Source organism: Lactuca sativa, chromosome 3 (genome assembly GCF_002870075.4).
Source record: "Lactuca sativa cultivar Salinas chromosome 3, Lsat_Salinas_v11, whole genome shotgun sequence".
NCBI classification, from domain to species: domain Eukaryota; kingdom Viridiplantae; phylum Streptophyta; class Magnoliopsida; order Asterales; family Asteraceae; genus Lactuca; species Lactuca sativa.
Window position 1 is genome coordinate 169,794,707 of NC_056625.2, and position 9,732 is coordinate 169,804,438.

Sequence of the window (9,732 nt, forward strand, 5' to 3'; positions counted from 1 at the left end):
GCGACTTTACATAGTAGCTTTGTCCTAGGAGGTTGGAACTGGAGTTTAGAGCATTGGAATCTACTGGAAATGAGTTTAATGTGTAAGGGTTGAAGAACTCAATGAGTTAGGCATCCAACTCGAAGAGTTGAGTCGGGCTTTCCCATTTTTGGATTGAGAGTAAACTCGATGAGTTGGTGGGACAAGTCGACGAGTGGTTAGGGTTTTTCCTGATCTTCTGGACTTTCGATGGACTCGATGAGTAGGCTAGCAACTCGGCGAGTTGAATTAGGTTTTCGTGATTTATTGAGTACTGAGGAACTCGACGAGTTCATGAGTTGAACTCAACGCGTTGGGTCAACTTTGACTATTGACTTCCGTTGACTTTAGGTTTTTGGTCAAGCTATGGATTTTGGAGGCCTTGGAAGGGCGGAGTCTTGACTAGAAGTTCGAGTGTGGGATATATTGCTTTACTCTAAGTTACTGACCGAAGGGTCTTATGTGCTTATATTGAGTTATGTGACATCATGCATTTTGTCTTTGTGATTTATGTTGTATATTATTTTGTACCTTATTGAGTTAGGACCGGAGGGTCCCAACCGAGCTGTGAGACCGAAGGGTCTTCACTGAGATTCCGGACTGGAGGGTCCGACCCGAGCTGTGAGACCGGAGGGTCTTCACTGAGACACATGACTGGATCGTCCTTATTGACATATGGCCATGAGAGGCTAATTATTTGTGTGTGGTATTTTGGGGAACTCACTAAGCTTCGTGCTTACTGTGCTAAGTTATATGTGTTTCAGGTACATTTCGAGATCCCATGAAGGCACCTGCATGATTGTACACACTAGTTAGAGATTTTGTTTTGAGGATCTTAGGATATTGTCAAACATTTTGTTGTCTTGTGTTTTCCGAGGTTTTAAGAATAAAAAATTTATTTCAAAATTTAGAGTGTTACAAGTTGGTATCAGAGCCTTGGTTTGAAGGATTCAGATATACCCTTGGGTATGTCTGGGCTTAAACTGAGGATTTGAGGAATTTTCAAAGAAAAATGATTTTTAAAACGAGTAAAATCTTTTAAGAGAAAACAAGATGAAGCAGTGCGTACAATCAGCCTAGAGCTCGAACGGTGATTTCCCAAAATACCATTACTTGTTTATATTATGAGATACTAGAGTTTCATCATAGGCTAGGTATTTCAGGAATTTAGAGCTAGAGTTGCCTGATTCATGATGCCTTCGCCTAGGGGGATGCTATTGATTGATATTATCTGCTATTTGCTCTATGTGTGCTAAGTATGGGTACATGACAGGAATCTGTACAGAGAGTTTTGAGTCGAGGAGTAACCTAGGAGAGATACGTAGATGTGGATGTGAGGAATTTACTAAGATAGTGATTAGATACCCTTGAGAGGTAGTATTGCCTGAGTTCGGTGATGGCTTTTGAGTTTTGGATAGAGCAAGTGGAGTTGTATCTTAGAGTGGTTTTATGTGCTGGTGGAGATTACTCGATGGCCGAATGCTTCTTGCTTTGTGATTTGTAGAACTCATGAGTGATGTGAGTTAGCTAGGGTGGCTAATTGACATTGTTAAGAGTCCTTCAGCAACCGATGACATAGAGGTGTGAGAACCTTGGAGAGCCTAGGGAGTAATTTTATTCCGATGAATATGCTGTTTAAAGAGGATTATTTGTTGGAGAGCGAGCATGTGTAATGGGATTGGTTGATCGATAAGGTTTAGCGGCTACTTAGGAAATATAGGACGATCTGTGTGGAAAGTATGGGTAGATGTGGAAGGTAGTATGGGCCCATACTATTGAAAGCAGAAGATCCATACTCGAAACAAAGAGAATTCCAGAGGTTCTAAGTAGCTGATTGAGGGTAGATAACATGGTTCGGGTGCCATGATTCGTATCAGAGTATGTTTCCATCTTTACCAGTTTACCAGCGGTAGATGTTCAGACTGAGAGTGGATATGGTAAATTATGGGGCCCGAGGGCCATGTCGACCGAGATTAAATGGAGTATATCTTACGAGGAAAAAATTGAGTTTAGACCTCGAGGGAGTTGACCAGTGAGCTGCTAGTTGTAGTCACAACACTCAAGGAAAAGTGCAGATGATGCTTTGTGGAGGATTGCGGTCTGGGTTGAGTGACCGACCAATATATGTGATGTTACTTTATGTGACGAGAATTACATTATTTCTTCTTCCCGTTTGGAGCGAAGGGGATAATGAGCTTCCAGTTTCAGTGTTTGGAGGAAACCCTGTAGGGTAGCATATAGTTGTGATATTTTCACTAGAGCATTTTGTGGTATGTCTGCTACAAGGTATTTCTTATACCGTAAGAGAGTCATCAGTTGGGACTGGTATGAGTGAGGACAAGGATATGTGTTAGTTGAGTATAGTAAGACATAGTTTAGCAATGGTTTGTTAGAAATTGGGGTATAGTAAGGCTTGGAATTCTGAGAATTATGTAAAACACTTTCAGATTAAAGCATTTGGGTGGTACTCCCAATATTCTTTAATCGGATAAGACTCACAGAGACCAGAATTTAGAATGCTTTGATGATAGTTTCGTCAGTACTAGAAAAATGAGACCAAAACCGAATTTATGATCTTTGTCTAAAAACTGTCATATGACAGTTTCAAACTGTCATAAACTATAAAAACCGAAATAAAACAGATGTTCGAATAAGGGTCAAAAAATGGTCAATTCACTGAAAATACGATTTTCTGATGCATTTTTTTATATAGCAACATACCCTATATAAAAATTTTCGCGCTGACCTGGCAGCTCGACCCCGCCAGGGGCTGCCGCCCCTTGGACCCCGCTCCAAGAGGCGCTGCCCCCGGACCCCCGTTCGTTTAAGTGCTTTGCCCCTAAATGACAGTGTACTTTGAAAACTTGATCTAACTTAAACAAGTGTGTACTCCACACCTTCCTTACTTGTTTAATATTTATCAAGATAACCTTTGGTCAACAAAGTAATCCCATTACACTTAAATACTATTGATGATAACAAATCACCAACACAGTTCTAGGTAATGAAGAGGAGTATATCGGGGAAACGACCCTTATTGCCTACGTTGTGTATCGACTGTGAGAGTGAGGTCTCTTGCTTTTATGATAATTCATGCGATGGAATGTTTGTTGAGCAATCAGAGATGAGGTGTGTGTGATAGTTCATTATTTTCAAATTAAGAGTCGTAACTAATTCGGGACAGTTGAGATGTCTGGTGGTGTGTCGGTATGAGATTATGGGTGACTAGAGGCAGTCACGTTGGAAGGATTCTGAGGTTTTTATCTGAGATTCCGGGTGCTTGGGGTATTTGGTGATTATCTGGAAGGTCATCGAGTGTTGCGTGGTACATTCCCTGAGTCAGGAATGGTACATAAGGAGATCTAGCCTGTAGTGTGGTCTGTTTGGTATATCAATAGACAATGCTTCGAACCCTAAGTGGGGGAGAACTGGGAATTCTGATGTGGTACAGAAGTTTAGGTTACGGGGATCCACGGTCCGAGTATATGAGACTGGTGTTATGTCGTAGTAAAGGCAACATACAAAGCGAAATGATACATGTTGCATATGCTCAGGAGAGAATGAGTGTTTTCACAACATGTGGCTAGTGGATAGCAATCTGATTATGATCCGTGTTTCTTTGGGTGTGCCGATGTTTGAGTTTCGAGACGGTTGGGCTGCTGAGGTCAAGATTCGATTGTTGAGAGATTAATAGTTTGACGTATAGATTGTTATCCGTACTCCAGGAAGGGTAGCAGTGGATTTGTCAAACAATTAGAGATGGTATGAGTAGTTTCACAAGGGCTTGATCAGTAGAGGATGGGGCTTTCGATTGTCGTCAACATGTTCTCAGTCATTGACGATTCCTCCATGGTTTAAATTGTGAATTGGAGTACATCGAGGTATCCGAGTATGATGTCGTGAGTGGAAGATCAATGGTCATGGAAAGACATCGTGAGATTCTGTGATGGTGTATCGAGGTATCCGAGTAGGATGCCGTGAGTGGAAGATCAGTAGTTGTGGCAAGACATCATGATATTTTGTGATGGTTTATCAAGGTATCCGAGTATGATTCCCTAAATTGTTGAATTACTACAAGACTTTGGTTTGTCAAACAGAAAGTAGAACATCAAGCGACTATGTTTCTAAATGTGAGACCATCAATTATTTTTCGCTAGATGGAGATTGTCTAAGGGTGTAAAATGTACTGAGGTAAAGTGCCTTTTCTACGAGAATTTTCGACAAGAGTAGTGATGCTAATCTGGGTAGGTGTGTGCATCTATCTATGTTGGACTGCACAGTATGAGTTAGTGAACTCAGTATGGTGATGGGTTGATGATGAGATAGTGGGGTGATAAGAGAACGAGTGGATCTAGGTAGGAGTAATCGCTTAGGATTGTCTGGGAAAAACCGTGGGGTTAGCCCATGGTAAGTGAGTGAGTGTTGTAAGAGTACGGAGAGCCATAGAATTCATTAGTTAGTGAGAGAGTGTTGTAAGACTATAGAGATCCATAACATTCACTAGTTAGTGAGAGAGTGTTGTAAGACTACGAGGAGTCGTAGCATTTATTAGTCAGTGAGAGAGTGTTGTAAGACTACAGGGAGCCGTAGCACTCATTAGTCAGTAAGAGAGTGTTGTAAGACTGCGGGGAGCCATTGCATTCACTAGTCAGAGTGTGACGCAGAGGAGTTCTTTGTCTTGGCACCCTTGCCAATTCAGTCGGTAGGAACCTGATGGCCTGACTAGGGGCGAGACTGGGGTCTCAGCGATGGTCGGGAACTGTTATGTTTTGAGTTAGGGAGTGTTTGTTGCAAATCGGAAGGATCGAGCTGTAATGCATGCATAGATTCGTGGATCACGGGTCATGAGTTGAGTATCATATGGGATACGAGTGGTTCCAATTCTGTGTCAGACCAGACTCTTGTGTTTGAGTTTGGCTCTATATGTGTGGAGGACTGGCAGTTTGGGATTTCATATTTTTCAAATGGGTTTCATTTTGTGTGGGGATGTTTCCCCTTTGATGTTTTAGACCTGGGTGAATCGGTTCGTTAGTTTGAGGAGAACCACGACACACATGAATTGCAAGTAGTAGACGACAAAGGTCGGAGGTGAGGTGCGACTTCAAATCGATTTCAGTAATCGCTTGGGGTAAAACAAACTACATGATTGTGAATTCAATGTGATTGGTTGAGACAACTCGGTTGGATCGAACGACTGTGAAGTTGTATTGCTGAATGTGCTAGGGTAGCCTTGGAGGTTTGAATTTTGGGTTGGGAGCTGACCTGGTACTCAGTGTTGGAAGGAACATATGAAGAGAAGCTAGGACTTATGGTTATGGATATCAAAGGATACTTTCGACCGGACATGGTCATTTTTTTTCTAGTGTCTGAGGGAAGAGTATTGAGATTCATTCTTTAGATTGGTTCTGATAGCAGTACTGGAGGTTGGTACTTGGTGAGATGTGACCCCTCCATTTCTTTTGAGTTACAATCTGGATCGACTAGTATGTCTGACATGAGTGATCAGCAGCCAATTATGGTCAACGACATGTTCCCATCAGTCGCTACGAGACAGACCACTATACTTTCCGTTTATTGATCCGTTATTCAATGAAAGATTAACATGTTGATATTCCGCATGGGCAGCCTATTAGGGAGATGAACCACTACAGATTCCGAGTTCTAGAAGAATCAGGGCTAATAGTGCAATGGCAAAGGGGTCCGTCCTTTTTGGGTTGGGATTTCCTCGTTGGTTTCAGATGTCTTGAAAGGGGGATCGTTGTATGTTATGACGTTTTCCGATTATGCTTCTCAGATTGTTTGTACCAATCTATGTGTCGATAAAGAGTGATTTCGAGGGAGAAATTTAATTTATATGGGGGAGAATTGTAACACCCCGATTTACTGGATGTGGAACTTGAGGATTTTATTCACGTTATAGGACCTACTAGACAAGTTGGTTGGTCCCAAATCGTCGTGTGGGAGTTGATTAGGACGCGCGAAATATGAAGTCTACTCGTCGAGTCGGAGGACTGGACTGGACGAGCTGGGGCTATTTGATGAAACCCTAATTTTTTGGGTTTGCACCCTATTTAAAGGACCTTAAGTCCTTTACCCAACCTCCCTCATCACTTTATAACCCTAAGACAAACCCTAACCAAATACCTTCCACTTGAGAGTCTTTAGAGCTTATAGTTTGGGTGTTTTTGTTGGATAAGGTGTCTAAGTCCATAACTATTTCTGGTATGTACTTGACCCGAACCGACATGGTCCATTTGGGTCGCATGGCATCATGTATTTGGATAGACTAAATAAGAGAAATAACACTTGTGGTTTATTAATATATTATAAGTTCTAATATATTAATAGTATTATTTAATTAGTATTGATCAAGAGTTAATTTGGAATTAATTAAGTGACAAAAGAAGACTAATTAAATATATGGGTTGATTATGTAAATCATCTATAACTTGTATAGTGGGCTAAAAGGCTCCATGGATTATCAAGTTATGTTAAACCCATAGGATGCTCCATGGGAGTTACAAACGCATGGGTCATGGAAATGAAGAGTCATGACACATTAGGGTTTACATGGTGTAACCCGAGATGTGTCACACTATATAAGGAATATGTTATCTACCAAAATCCGCTACAGTAAATGAATAAGAGGGCTAGGCCGATTTTACAAGTGTGAGAGTCATTCCAAAGGCATTTAGTGTTGTGTGAAGCATTTGAGGCATCACACTTGGGGTGCTAGGCACTCAAGGTTTTCAAGGAATCAAATCAACTACAAGTTATGTAATTCTAGCCATCCTTTTAGGATAAAAGTTCCCATGTACGCTAGATAGGATTATGAACCTTGGAAATCATATTTTGCATGTATTTTAGGCAAACATAGATCCAAGGTTATTAGGGTTGCATGTACACTTAGGAAGTGTTAGAATGCTTAAAACCCATCATTGGTATCAGAGCCTAGGCTTGTTTGTGAATACTTGATGCAAAATAGTGTTGAAAATCGATTTTTTGCTGTCTGCACATGGGACTCGACAAGTCCATGCGGAGGACTCGACGAGTCTAAGTGAAATGCAACCAACTCGGTGAGTCAGTTCGATTTGTGCTGCTGGAAATGGACTAGAAACATTACCCTAAACTTTTTTGGTGTTATAAAACTTGTTTTAAATGGTGTAATGGTTGTTCTAATCCAATTACAATGGCTAATATCAATTTTTCATGATTATATGTGTTCATATGTTCTGAAATTTTGATATGAATGTTCGTGTTCTTATGAGTTCTTGATAGATCATAGGAGTTACTTTTTTATATGATTAATTCATGATCTTTATGTGTTTTAATGGAGTCCATAACTTGTCATCAAGTTATGGATAACCAAAACTCTCTTTGTGTTAAAAGCCATTAAAAGGTTTTAATGACTCATAAGTTATGAATGTGAAAGGTTTTGTAAAGTTACAAAACTTTCCCTCAAGTTTTGGAACATGTAAAGTCACATCATAAAATTTAGTTCCAAACCTTAGAATTTTAAAAGTTAAAATCCAACCCTTATACTTTATATTATAAGTTAATAATATATATATATATATATATATATATATATATATATATATATATATATATATATATATATATATATATATATATATATATATATATATATATATATATATATGTATAAGATTAAGTCGTCTTACCGCTAGTACGCTTCATTCACGAAGCTGGTCTATAAGGGGGGTATAAGGTTGTTGCCTATAAAAGGGCAGCGTAATGGGTGTCCAATCTCACCCACCGCTTCCTTGATCGGTGGAGGGTCCTTAGCCGAATGGGTAGGACAAGGACTTATAAATTCTCATTAAAAGTAGGATGAATATTATTAAGGAACTAAATGTTTTATTAAATTCCCAATGTTAGTTACTTTAGGAAAAATGTAAATAAGGTGCTAATCCATGAAATTACACTTTACACTTTGTTTAAGTCGTTGGTGGAGCGTGTGTGGTTAACCGGCACAGTAACTTAGACATAACAAGGTAGGTAAAGGGTGACTTAAGGTTTATCATAGTATCGGTGGAACGTGTGTGGTTAATCGACACATCGATTGAGTGATGAACTTTAAGGGTACCAATTGATTTGCATGGTCACTTCACACCTCGTTTTGTGATCCTCAATATCCCAGTCACAAAACTTGGAGGGCACACTCGAGATTGAAACATGCCTTTGAAAAGTTCATTGAATCTCAAAAGAATCTAGGAATTTCTAAGAACCAATTAAATAGCTAATATTTATATTTTGTTTTTCATGGTGGAAATTTGTGAATCGTCATTCACCTACCTTTCAAATATGTTATAGCTTGGATTACGACATACCTCTTCTAAGTTAAAATATATTGTGATTGGGTCCTAGCCTTAATATTACATTTGGGTGTTTTATTAAGGACTCTCTTAATATCTAAAGTAATATACTCTTTCTTCTCACTCAGATGTTTTCAAACAATACTGCTTCTGGCTATAATCCTAATGGCTCCTTTACCCTTATGAACTTGCGTGGGAAAGTCACTTTTGATGGATCTAACTTCAATGAATGGATCATAAACATCAGGATGATTACCCGCTACGAGGACAAAGAATATGTCCTCGATAAGGAGTTTCAGGAGATTGATGAGACCACTGCTACTCCACAGGAGATCGCTGACTTCTGGACTCATGAAAGAGACGCCACTAAAGTGGCATGCATCATGATGGCCACCATGACAGCAGAACTCCAAAAGTCCTATGAGGACTTCTACCCTTTTGAAATGCACCAAGATATGATGGAAAGATACTATCAGAGTGCTCGTCAAGAGCGGTATGAAATAATCTGCTCCATGATAGCAACCAGGATGAAGGACGGAGACTTTGTCACGAGCCACATGAAGAAAATGCAAAGGTATGTGGATCATTTGCTGAAGCTTAATGTGAACTTCCCTGAGGAGCTTGCAATAGATATCATTTTGCACTCCTTACCCTCGTGTTAGGATCAATTCCGCATGACATACCACATGAATATGGAAGAAGTCACACTCAGCAAACTTCAGGGACTCCTAAAGACCGCAAAAACAGGTCTTAAAGGTATGTTGGTTGTTAACACTCCTACTCCTACTCCAAACTCCGCCCCTGTCTTGGCAATTGGGAAAGGTAGAGGGAAGAAGAGGAAGAGCTCTTCAAAGGGTACCTAGGCTAGGACCCTTGATGGCTCTTCTTCAAGTGAAACCATGTGACAACCCGAAACTTCTAACCCATGTAATTGATCTAGCACTAAAACTTGAGTTCATTGTCTTTTATTAAATCTTGTGGTTTCACATGGGTGCTCTAGACTTAGTATAATCTAGATACGAGTCTAAGGAAGGGTTGGAGAGTGTCTAGTATCACAATATCGGGCAAAGCTCACTAAATAACGTTTGTACGGCCACACACCCAACCACAAACACCCTCAACCTCACACCCAATTAAATTTATGGATGCATACCCCCTTCATTCATTCATTTAGATGTTTCTCTTCCCTCTCTCTACTTTCTCTCTCTAAAGCATAAACCAAGAACACTTGGAAGGCTTCACCATCGTGATCTACTCCATCTTCAAGCTAAGTATAGTGGTAACCACTTGAATCCCAAACTTAAAACCCATTATGTTCATCATATTCATCATCCCATGAAGGTGTACGACCGCACACCTTCATATGGGGGCAGTA